This window comes from Quercus robur, chromosome 4 (assembly GCF_932294415.1).
Source record: "Quercus robur chromosome 4, dhQueRobu3.1, whole genome shotgun sequence".
Taxonomy (NCBI): Eukaryota; Viridiplantae; Streptophyta; class Magnoliopsida; order Fagales; family Fagaceae; genus Quercus; species Quercus robur.
The window spans coordinates 7860006-7872525 of NC_065537.1; the positions used below are offsets into that span (position 1 = coordinate 7860006).

The 12520-nt window shown below is 34.0% G+C and overlaps 1 long non-coding RNA gene across 23 annotated transcripts; it reads right to left on the minus strand.

Moving 5' to 3' along the window:
• Positions 1–2900: 2900 nt before the first annotated feature.
• On the minus strand, positions 2901–12133 carry LOC126720489 (uncharacterized). 23 transcript variants are annotated; one of them, XR_007653443.1, is made up of 6 exons: positions 11910–12133; positions 11661–11771; positions 9195–11411; positions 7893–9070; positions 5645–6063; positions 2901–5541 (listed from the first exon to the last, which is right to left on the minus strand). It is a non-coding gene; the product is annotated as an uncharacterized LOC126720489 (long non-coding RNA). The 23 variants fall into 23 exon arrangements; XR_007653438.1 differs by having other exon boundaries at positions 5645–7965; positions 8902–9070; positions 11910–12132; XR_007653439.1 differs by having other exon boundaries at positions 5645–9070; positions 9195–9268; positions 10219–11411; positions 11910–12131.
• Positions 12134–12520: the final 387 nt, after the last annotated feature.

The following is a 12520-nucleotide window of genomic DNA, read 5'->3' on the forward strand; positions in this document are numbered from 1 at the left end:
ACTTTCGAGCTCTTCATGTACCTGATCCACCAAGGCAAAAATCTCCCTCACGCCGGCGAAGCCATACCCACCTCCAACATCTCCGATCCATCACCGGAGAAGCCAATCTATGGATTTGGGTTTTGATTTGTGGAGGAGGGGCATGATTGATTTAGGTCTGGGTTTTGAGGAGCATGACGTGTAGGTTGCAATTTAGGTTTTATTGGTGGTCGATCTAAGATTTTGGGTTGTCACGATGGACATCAACGTGGGTTCGTGGTGCTGTGGACCTGGGTTCGTGGGGCCATGGATAGCAACTCGCTGTGGGTCTTAGGATTAAGATCTATGGAGTAGTTGATTTGAGTTTTATTTTTTTGGGTTTGAGAAGTCCTAAAATATATGTCTAGATTTGAAATTGGGGTTTCAAATATATGCCTAGGTTTGAATTCATTTGTTCTTAAGTTCCATTAAAGTTCTCTAAGTTTTTTTTTTTCTTTCTTTCTTTTTCTTCCAACAAAGCAATTGAAACTGTGATTTTTCTCTCTCTGCATGTTAATTTTCAATGTATTGCTAGCAATTTATGACTCTTTTTTGTGGGCTTAATTTTGAAGTCAATCTGGTATAAAAGGTGGGATCAAATGTTGTACTATATATTTGGGATTGTATTTTGATAGATCTGCGGTTTGGACTTTTATGGTATTGCTTGGTTTGATTTTTATTAGTTTTTTGGGCATATGTTCTTCATGTTTGTGTATGTTCTTCATGTTTGTGAATGGTGAGAAACTAACACCATATTTTAATCTTGTTTTTCTTTTGTTTTGGGAGGAGAGAGATATAAAATGAGCGTAAAAATACTTATTTACCCTTCTTTTTTAACAGAGGTAGGTTACAGAGCATAAACGGAATGAACCACGGGTGGGTAAAGTGTCAAAAATGAAACTACGGTTAGGTAAGTTAAATTCGGGCTAAACCACAAATGGGTAATCTATAATTATCCCTAAAATATAAATACATCCAAAAACGCATAAATCTCATCACACCCCTAAATATATTTGCAATTGAAAAATGCATCAACATTGAATTATAATGAAAGAAAAGTTTTGTACTAAGGAAAAAAAAAAAAAATAGAAGAGTCTCTAAGTATGAGAAATGTGTGTGTGAAAAGACTAATAAATAGATTTGATTGTGAATAGATTTGACTAAGGGTAACGGTTAAAATCAAGCCTAGAAGCTTTTGTTTTGAGGTATTGAGTTTTAAACTCTTTTCTTTCATTTTTGCTTTAATCTTGTTCTTAATCTTGTTTCTTTGCTTTATTTGTGCTTAGATATGTTTGTTTAGCCTAAGGTTTAGTAGTTTGTATGTTTAAAAGTATGTTAGGTTGTTAGATTTATTGTTTTGAGGCTTGCCTTGTTTTCTGTGTTTCTAGATTAGGGTTCATTAAGCGTGTCTATGTATGCATGATTCTGTATGCACATGCAGACTCATAATATGTGTACGCATACAACTGGCCTACGTACATAGACCTATATATGCGTACACATGCTTGTGTCTAGAAACCCTAATCTGACTTTTCTGTTTCTGTTTCTTTGTTTCTTTACATCATATGCCTTTGTTTGGTTCCTTTTTATGCCTTCTAAGTCTCTGTTCCCCTGTTTAATTACTTGTTTGCCTTTAACATGATAGATTAGGGTTTCTTTTTATTTCTCACTTTAATGCCATGAACATGCATTCACATGGCCATCCATTGATACATAAGTGTTGAGATACAGTAAGGTAAGTGAAGTAAGTCATGCATTTACATGAACATGCATTGGGTATATGTTTGATGATAACTATGAACATGATTGATTGGATGATTTGTTCTTGATGCAATCACATGGTTATTTGGATCTTGCCATGTTTGTGTTTTTGCCATGTATACTTGCTGCCATGATTTGTTTGCTCCCTTAGATGTAATGAGATAGGAACATGCTAGGGTTTATGATGATATGATGCCATGATAGATGTATGTTAGGGCTTTGAGATGATTAAAGTCATGTTGTATGCTAGATGTATGCTAGTTTGTATGTGAGTATAGAATGCAATGTTGAACGTGTCTTTAATAGGATTAAGACATAAGACACAATGATTGGAAGCCGACACACGGGTTGGGTGGTTTTGGGTGCCTAACACCTTTTCAAAATTGTACCTAAAATTTAAACCCATACTCTAGTAGTAAAACTTAGTCCTTCCATGTAAGGGTGTAATTAAATAGTTCACAGACCTAATCTAGGTGACAGCTCTAATCTTTTCTTTGCCCTGATCCACTCGACCTTGTTGTATTCCTCTTCTTCCTTCAAGGAGGAATGCTCGCGCTGCACTCACACCCGAGGGATGTATGTTGTTATTTTGAACGAGGTATGGCCTTGAAGGCGCCATTGTCATATGCAAAGGATTTCCAACAATTACAAATTGAGTTGTGTATTGAAAGAGGAATTGAAGGCCATGCATGGTAAGATCCAACTCATTGTAGAGGCTGAAAGAATGATGAAGATTATGCTTGTTAGATGGTGCATACTAATCATGACATCGATGTAAAAATGTGTTATGGACAAATTTTTTTTTTTTTTCCTTTCTATGCATAGTACACTATACACGACTTCTTGTCAGAATGATATGGATACATAAAACCATTTTATTGTCGTGGTTGTGTAGTATATGTTGTCTTCACTTTATGTCTTTGCGTTTGGTGTGTTTATTTTAATGCAGTCATAAGCTTTATTTATTTTCTCTACCATAGAATAGTCTAATATAAGAAAAATATGTTTTTTTACACGCTATGACATTTAATATTTTACTCAAATGAGTATGGAAATATGCACAATACACTAACTTTAACAGTAGTTCGTGAATAGTAATAGAGCATATGATACTGACAATATGAATAATAATTCATGAATATATGGCCATGAATATATAGTTGACTACAAATAAACTACAACAAAATAATACTCTCACGTAACTGTTAAAAAAACGAACATAGTTCACAAAATACAAGTACTTAAAAAGTTTACAAAATACATGACTATAGTTATCCACAAATACTTGTTTCCTATGTTCAACCATGTTGGGTTCTATAATCTTCCCACATTGCTTCAGTGATCTCATCATGATACTAAGTCATGGCTCGTTGTGCTTGTAGATTAAAGGCTTCTTCATTCTTGCCACTTCCAACTCTTGCATCACTTAAGTTATTTGTATCACATACAGTGATACTTCAACATCTTTTTCTTCCCATGCATGAAACAGATTATCTGACCAGTTATGCCTGTGTATGAAGTTATGCAATGCACAACATGCTGTGACAACGAGTTGTTGTTTGGCTGGTGAATAAGAGTGCATGTCATTTAGAATAGGAAACCTTGCCTTTAGAACACCAAAACATCATTCAATAACCATTCGCAATGAGGAATGCCTATAATTAAATAATTCTTGGAGGTTTGTAATTTGTCTGTTAGCACCTTGGTATTCTCGAGCATGGTATCTTTCTGACTTCTGTGGTGGGAGGAATGCAATACCTAAGCTAATAGGATCCTGCAATAATCGAAAATAAGTCTTAACATGAGTAAAGTAAGACAAGTTTAAAAACATTAGGTTAATATCTACGGCCATCAGGTAAGAAATTATAATTATTTTTGTAACCTCTAGCAGACCAAGGGAATTGATACTTACCATCTCCAAGAGCCTCTTGCATCACCCTAGAATTGTTTGCATCACCCTCCCATCTAGTATGAATGTATGTAAACCTTATATCAAAGATGTATGCACACATAACATTCTGTGTTATCTTACTTTTCCTATCTCTAAATGTGATACTCTTACGAGATGGAGTTGGAAGTACTGAAATGGGTACCATCAATAGCTCCTATAAATTGTTATTAACAAACCATTACGTGACATCAATATATAATAAGAAATTTTTTTATTTTTAATAAGTAATTTAAGTTTCATTGAAAATTTACCAAAAACAAACTCATGCAAGTATAACCTGAGTATACACCAGCATATTATGAAATATGTATTATTTATCTTTGATAAGTATGAAATAATTATTATAAATAGGAAAAAGTATCATACCTTAAACCATGGATAATACATCCCATTTTCACAAAAATGACCAGGGTGCTCATTTGCACCATAATCTGGCCTAATTATCATGAATCTCAATGAATGAATTGCCCTTAATGCACGATAAAATCTCTGTTGAATGGTTTCAAGTGAATGTTGGAAGCGGTTTGCGGCCAACCTCATGTTTTTATTATGCCCAACAACATATAAAAGCATCCCAACCACCTCCTCAACTGAGACAATTCCAATATCTTCCTCTAACAAGTATAGCATTTTCAAATCATTACATAAATGCTGAAAGATGTCAATGTCCATGCAAAACATTTCATAAAATGCTTAGGGATTTTCTTCAATTATTACATCCATGAAAGACCTCCCAGTCAAAATACTGTTGCATCTAGGACTTTTGAGATAATATTTTTGCACATACTGGATACACTCAAACACATAACTTGTTGCTATTTCAGGCTCTACATCGCTTTCATCATAGTCTGAACCATAATTGGCCATGATTGAATCACAACTATGATTAATACAACAATGATAAATCATGAATATTAGAATATAGCTTTAAATAAAGTATGTGTAATATCAAAGACAACATAAGTCAACAATAATATATATAAAAGTGCACGCCATATATAAATCCCTAACAGCACTTAGTCTATAATAAAATAAAAATATAACTGCACTTAGTTCATAATAACATAAAAATATAACTACTTCCATTTTTCTGCCACTTAGTTCATATTCTACCACTAACATAAAAACATAACTAATAACATTATATCCAAAATATGTGGCACACTACCAAACAAGCCCAACACAACAACAAAACAAAGCAAACCCAACAAAAGCAATCCTGCCTAATATCCATTCCCAACTAATTCCATCCAAGCTCTTCTCCTTTCCAACTTCACGGAAATAAAAGCAGCCCTAACATTGGGATTAAGGAGTACCTTTAGAACCTTGTAGTGGGTGAAATCATATAAGTGATCATATGAGTTAAGCACCTCAACAGCTTTGTCAATGGAGAACCTTTCACTCCTCACAAAAGACTCACCGGTTGGCTTTCTACTCTTATTAGCTATAAGCCGTACCTTTGACACTTCCGTGAAGCCCTTGATAGCCTCAGTCATCTCACTAAGTATCTCTCCTTTCTTCTTCTACTTGGAATGCTCTGGTTGGGCTACATGCTTTTCAATACACATGCTTTGCTCTTCAATTGGTGTGGCCAGCTCCTCTATGGCATCTCCACTATCAGCTTCTAAATGCACATGTACTCTAGCTGATAGAAATCCCTCGTCTAGCTCTCACTCTTCATCACTGTTTGGGGCTGGTTGGGCTGATGAAATTTGAAGGAATCCAGTGGCAGTGCTTTTGTTGAAAAGTTGTCCCAACAAGTCATAGTGATCAAGGCCCTTTTTCCGGAACTCCTTGCATTTAGGGTTGGGCTATCAACAAGCATATATAATGGGTTAAACACATGTAATATTTATTTAAGTAAAACAATAATTCAACAACATTAAAATTATTGTGTACACATATAACACTTACCGCAATTGCATTTGTCCAAACCTCTTCACTTCCTATCACAATGTTTGTATGGGAATCCCAACCCATCCTTGAATGTCCAATTAGCTCAAAAAATACACGATGTCTAACCTTCAACCTTTGAAATTTCTACCTTACTTGGTCTTTATGGTAGTTTTTACTAGCATGTCGGTTAAACTCTTTTTGGATAAAACCCCAAAGACCTTTCTTAAACATACCTTGTGGCATGTTCCCTTTAAGTTCCTCCACCAACACATCAATAAAATGCTTAGCAATAGGGAGAGGCCACAATTTCCTATCTTCAGCGTTGCCTGATGCATGAGCCATCTAATGGCACAAAAGTTCCACATACTTAACCAATACCCAAATATCCAATAACATACGTCTAAAATATTCTCAATTTATTCAAATTAGCATTTAACCTGCGCAATACACGGGATCATTTTATGAATTAGAAAACAATAAATTTAATATAACAATACATTAAAATTCAAAATTCGTCAAGGGCATGTTGTACAGCCCCTCATTTGTCCTACTTGCAAGAATGCTATATATAAAATACAATATCACTCCATTTAATATGTCAAGCTTATCAAAACAACTTCAAATTGTTAATTGCATTCTGGATCCAAATGCAATGGACAGAGTTAGAATCAATAAATAAATAAACAAAACCACTAATAAGATTTTAAATAAAATAAATAAATAAAACTATTCTCACAAAATCTAGTTATTTATTACAATGTCCTTAATATAAAATAAAATAAATTTCCAGCAAACATATAAAATAGAATAATAGATGCAAGAAAAAATTATTTGCAAGGGACTAAACTAAATGTTGTGGTGGGCATATATTACAAAGCAATTTGTTGGGAATTTTCTTGCATTTAGTTCTCTATACCTGCAAATAAAAATACAGCTTAAATAAAATCACATATTTTCATATAACAATAATTGAAAAGTCCCAATGCTACTTTAAAATAAAATAAAATAAAACACACACACACACACACAACTAATTTGTCTGTACTGATTCTAATTTCAGTCAGTTACTTTCAAACTAACTAAATTCATACATGCATTAATGAATTAAACTTAGAATGTAAACATTATAAACTCAAAAATCAATGTGTATATAAATAATCTCAAGGAAAATACTTGTGAACTAAAGTATCTCTTAATTCGGACACAGACACAATTCAAAGATTCTAAGGGATGTTGTCGGAAGGGGCACAGTAATGTGGTGGGTGCAATACATGAGGGATCTAAATTGCAAGTATTAATAGTAAATAGACAGATTTAGAAGCAACCCCAAACATAGTGTGTTGTGCATTTTAGCCTAAAAAGCTTGGAGTGGTTTTGCAATCTTTCTAGTCAGATGATCACTTTTAACAAATCTGCAGTGTTTTTCCTGAGCAGTGTAAAGAATCTGTTCTCGCTCTTTTTAAGGTTAAAGAAGCTAATAGACTTGGTAACAACTGGATCTCAATTTAGATTTTGGCCAGAAGAAATCTGACCTGTTTAGAAGTTTCTTTGAAGGCAAAACTGTTGTCTCTGGCTGGAAGATTGACTTTGCTCAAACCTGTGCTTACTTCACTGCCTCTCTATCATTTTTGGGACCATTTAGAAGGTGTTAGAAAGTTCATTCTATGAATTTGATCACAATTTATTTTCCAAAAAAGAGAATGGGGCTGGGTTGTAGGAAGATGGGACATTTGAACAAAGAATTGTTAGCTAAACAATTTTGGAGAGTTGCTTTGAATCAAAATTGTTTGTTCTTTAAGGTGTTGCAGGCCAAAAATTGTAGACAAAATAATATATTCAGTGTTAGGATGAGATGTTTCAATTTTTGGGGTTGGGAAGGTATACTCTATTGTAGAAATTTAGTTTTGACTAAGGCTAAGTGGTGTGTAGGGGATGGTAAATCTATCCCATTTAATCACCCTGCTTGGTTTATCATGAAAGAGGGGGTGGATAATGGTCTTAGTTCTTCTGTGCATTTTGTGGCAGATCTGATTGATCAAGATGGGTTTTGCTGGAAGACCTTTTTCATTAAGACCCTTTACCATCCTTCAGTGGCAGATGAGATTTTAAGAATTGCCTCTGTCCAATGGGAATCTTAAGAATAAGGTCATTTAACCACACTCAGTCTAGGATTTATTTTGTGCAGAAAGAGTATCATCCATATAAATCACAAAAGCTTAGATGATAAATTGAATTCTGCTTCTTCTGTCAGTCAGAAACTTAGTACCAGGTTATGGAAGCTGAAATTGCCTTTCGAATGCTTGGCCTTTTCTTTTGGAAGTTAGTACACAATGCTGTACCTGTTAAAGAAAAGTTGGTTAAAAGACAAATTATATCTTCTGCATGTGTACTTTGTGGTGAGAATGAAGTGATTGCAAACCACTGGTTTTTATCTTGTTCTATTGCTAGAGCAGTTTGGTTTGCTTGTGAATGTGGTGTCAGACTTGATCTGTTGCAACCATAGTCAATTGGATTCTGAGTAAAACATTGTATTAATGCTTTATATGAGGATGGATCTGTTAACTCCTTGTTTATGGCTGTGGTGGTTGGGAGTTCTGTGGTCTGTGTGGTTTTCCAAGAAAAAGTTGCTTTTTAAGGCTGGTCCATTTCACCTAATGTGATGGTAAAATATGGAAGGGGGTAGATGGTTAGTTGTTCAGATGATGATGCTAAAGCGCAAAGAAATAAAATTGACTGGCTTTGTTCTTCAAACCTCAAATATGCAATTCAATCCATTTAATCTGATTCCCAAGTAAAGATCCTCATGGGGAAAATCTAATGGTTCTAAATCAAAGCTTACAATTCTAATAAGTATAAGGCCAATTGCACAAAAAAGCTTTGCATAAAGGTGTAATATATAACTTTTGATTTCTCAAGAATAATGCTATAAGAAATTGTAAATGCATCCATATATCAATAATCCACTTTCTCATATGCTTTGACACCAAATGGTCTTAATTAACTTAATTCCACATCACTAACCCAATGCAAGTTCACCAAAGACCACAAAATATGTATATGAAAATCAATAGTTTTAATACTTCACATAGATCATAACAATAACTTTGAATTCAGAACTGTTTTTTGTCAATAAAACTAGAGCAAAATTTTAGAAACGTACTAATATGAACTCACGCACAATAAACATAAATATTGTGGTAAACTTATATAATCTCTCAAATTAAACCCTCCCAAATATAATTAAACTGCACTCCAAATAACCATCAAACACCAACCATTTGATTTAGGCCTGCAACTTAGAGATTTGATTCCAGCTACTCTTTGCCCTCAAGATCCAATCTTTCAAAACCCAAATCACTTTTTAGAACAGTTCATCCAATTACTTGAATCTTTATTACTTATAACCACTAAAACCTTGTCATAGTTCTTTTCTTTTAACGTCAGCTGAAAAACCACAGGAGAAAGATTGTAGAGAAGGAGAATTTCAAACAATAAAAAGTAGTCCCTTTCTCATTATAATAATAATAATAATAATAATAATAATAAATAATACACTATCAATACTTACTTTAGACTGATCAAGCTTGCGGATTGGGTAGAGATGTTCTTTAGTAGACCACTTCTTTGCCAGGTTACCATCATCTATCAAATATAGACAGTTCAAAAAAAAAATAGCCGACTAACCACCAAGGACTGTTGAACAACTAAGCTGTCCCTCGCAACGGAATTGAACGTGTGGTGACCCACTATGCTTTAACAGATAACAAAGCCATTCATCAACAAAAAAAAAAAATCGAATTTTTTTTTTTCCGTCAATACAGTCTAACCCAAATGCAAACCAAATTCTAACCGCCAAACCTTTAAAACAATCCAACCAAAATATCTTATAAAAAAATCCAACAAAAATACCCATAAAACAATTAAAACACATGGTTAAAATACTGTTTTAACAAAAGGGTCTACCGTTTGGTTTTAAACCATTTCAATATTAATAAAACACAAAAAAACAGCATGAACAAATAGAATCCAAATTGAAACATTTTCCATATTATAGTTTTGCATAAAAATCAAGTTTGCACAACTTCTAAGCAAATCTCAACAATTTTTCTAAGTTTTTTTGTTAACTTTGTAATAACTATAAAAAACCTAGCAGACTTCAATCACCAATCACAGATTATAGATATTGTAGCTTATACATGCTATCATGTGATATTCAAAATTAGGGAAATAGATGTGGCTGCCAAAAATTCAATTGGAAAGACTTCTATGACATAATGATGCAGCAACCAATATATAAATATAATATATAGCAACATTTAAGAAAACAATTTTTTTTTTTTTAAATGTACATTTAAACTATCTGAATTCTAAATTAGAATACAACCTACATTTAGTAAAATGATTTTCATATAAATACAGCTTTATATGTAAAATGTTAGTTGAATTCTAATTCAAACCACCTAAATGCAATGCAAATCAATTTAAAAAGTCAAATGCAAATCAACTGTAAGTGCAAATCAATTTAAAAGTTTGTAATTGAATGTCACTGAAATGCAATTGAAAAATAAAAGCACTCAATGGAATCAACCCACCTTCTGCAGAGACAACCAACCATTTAGTCAAACTTGGAAAGGATGCTTCAACTCACCCAAATAAATAAGTGGAGCACAATCTAATATACCTAGATTAACATCACAAACAAAACAAACACAATCAGAACTGATTGAGATCAAATACTCTTTGCCCTCCCAAATCACTCTTAAACATGCAACTTAGAATAAGACACGAATTTTCACTTTGTACAAATACTGGAGCAATTAGAAATATTTCTAATTTCCTGTAACTTGCAACTTGTTGACTATATTTTAAAACTAAGATAACCACACCATGCAATTATGTTGAGCAATTTTATTACTCAAATTTGCACGCAAGCACAGCCCACACACACACACAAAAACAGAAAAGGACCTGATGAGAAAAGATGAAAATAAACACAAACCTTCAACGTAAGCCCTCAAAGGTCCACTGTAAAGTGGGGAAAAATAAAACAGAGGACTTTAAGACTATAACGGGTGAGATTGGAGATCAATATTTCACATCATCATCACAATAAAACTCAACACTATAGCACACAACACCATTCTCCATGCATCTAACTTCAACCATGGGTTGTGCATGAGTGACAACCATACGAACAGATCAATGTACAGAGATAGAATATATACTAAATACATTTATGCTATGAGAACCTTGTAAGGCATGCATTAGAGCAATATTTGAAGGACAAATTCGAGAAAATTAGGTCATTGGCAATATTAGTATGTAAACTAAAAATCCCCAAGTCCTCACTGAACCTTCTTTCTCCATCCGTAGAGATCTAGGATTTAGGGGTTATTTAAGGTGATAAGCATAATTTTTCAGTTATTTAAAGTAAAAATTAAGCTAATCAAACTATTAAATAATTCACTATAAATCTCAGTAAATCTATGAATTAAAAACCTCAAATTTCCACTACAAACACACAAAACTCATAAAACCTAATTAAATACTAAACCCATAAAGCCAGAAGTTCACTCAAAACTAATGAAAAACTCAACTTGGTGAGTGGACACCGTCCGGAGAGGTAAGGAGGAGGAGGAGCAGATGGAGACGTTGCTGGAGGAAGAAGTGGATTAGAAGTTTGATGCATTGGGTTTAGGTTTTGTGAAAGAAAAGAAAAGAGGGAGAGGCAAATTGTTGCGCGTACGTTGAGGTTGCGGTTGAATGGAGCCGGAGATAGGTGGTGCTGGACCAAAAACGTAACCCTAAATCAAAATCAAGTCTTTTAAAAGACTAAATCATATTTAAAATTGAAAAAAAAAAAAAAAACAAAAAACGTTTTGAAAGAGAATCCAAAAACCCAAAACAAAAAGGAATCAAATCTAAACCTATCCAACAAAAAAACTCAATCTAAAGTAACATTTCATACCCAAATCTAAAAAATGGGAAGAAAAAAAAAAAACAATGTACGGTGCCCAATCGATGCAGCGTTTACCGTTCTGCCTCTTTCTCTGTTTCTTTGTCCGTGTGTCAGGCCTCATCCTCTCTCTATTTCATCGCCTCTATCTTTCTCGGCCTCTCTCTGTTTCATCGCCTCTCCCTATTTCTGACCCAAAAAATACCAATATATTAATCAAAACCAAAACTGACCCAAAATACCAATCTAAATCATAATTAACACCCAATTGATTCTCCAAATAAAAACCAAAAACCCTAAATTTTTAAATTTAAAACAGAACTTTACCAGTAGTGATTCCGATAGTCGGGTAGTGAGTGGAGGCTTTCGGTGATGGCAGAAGATTTGGGTGGCGCCCTCGTCTACATCTCTGCCTCTCTATTTCTCTGTCTCTCTTTTCTCTCGATCTCTCTCTCCTTTCTCCGTGTAGCAATCTTTCCTTTTTGTTTTTTTTTTTTTTTTTTTCTTAAGCGGTTAGTTACCTTTTCTATCGAGAGGGCTCCCAATGCAATGAAATATTATAATTTTTCATTTTTAAACGGTGTTGCAGCGTTAACAAATAATGTAATTTATCGTCTTTTAACTTAGACTGGGTTTGTTTTGGATTCAAATCATTTTTGGAAATACTTTTTCGTAAATGCAGGTGTTTGGTTGCGCATGAAAAATAAATTTTCTAAAAAATATTTCAGTTGACCATGTGTTTTAATGGCTTTGACCCAGAAATTGGTTTCAGTCAAAATTTTCACTTTAAACCATTTCCGGACTCACGCGCAAAGAGAGAGAGAGAGAGAGAGAGCCCAGATCACACCTTCGACTTCGCCAGCGAACCCAGAGCCCAAATCACGCCTTCGACTTCGCCGATCTACGAACCCACAAACTGATCTTCAACCCAGAGCCTT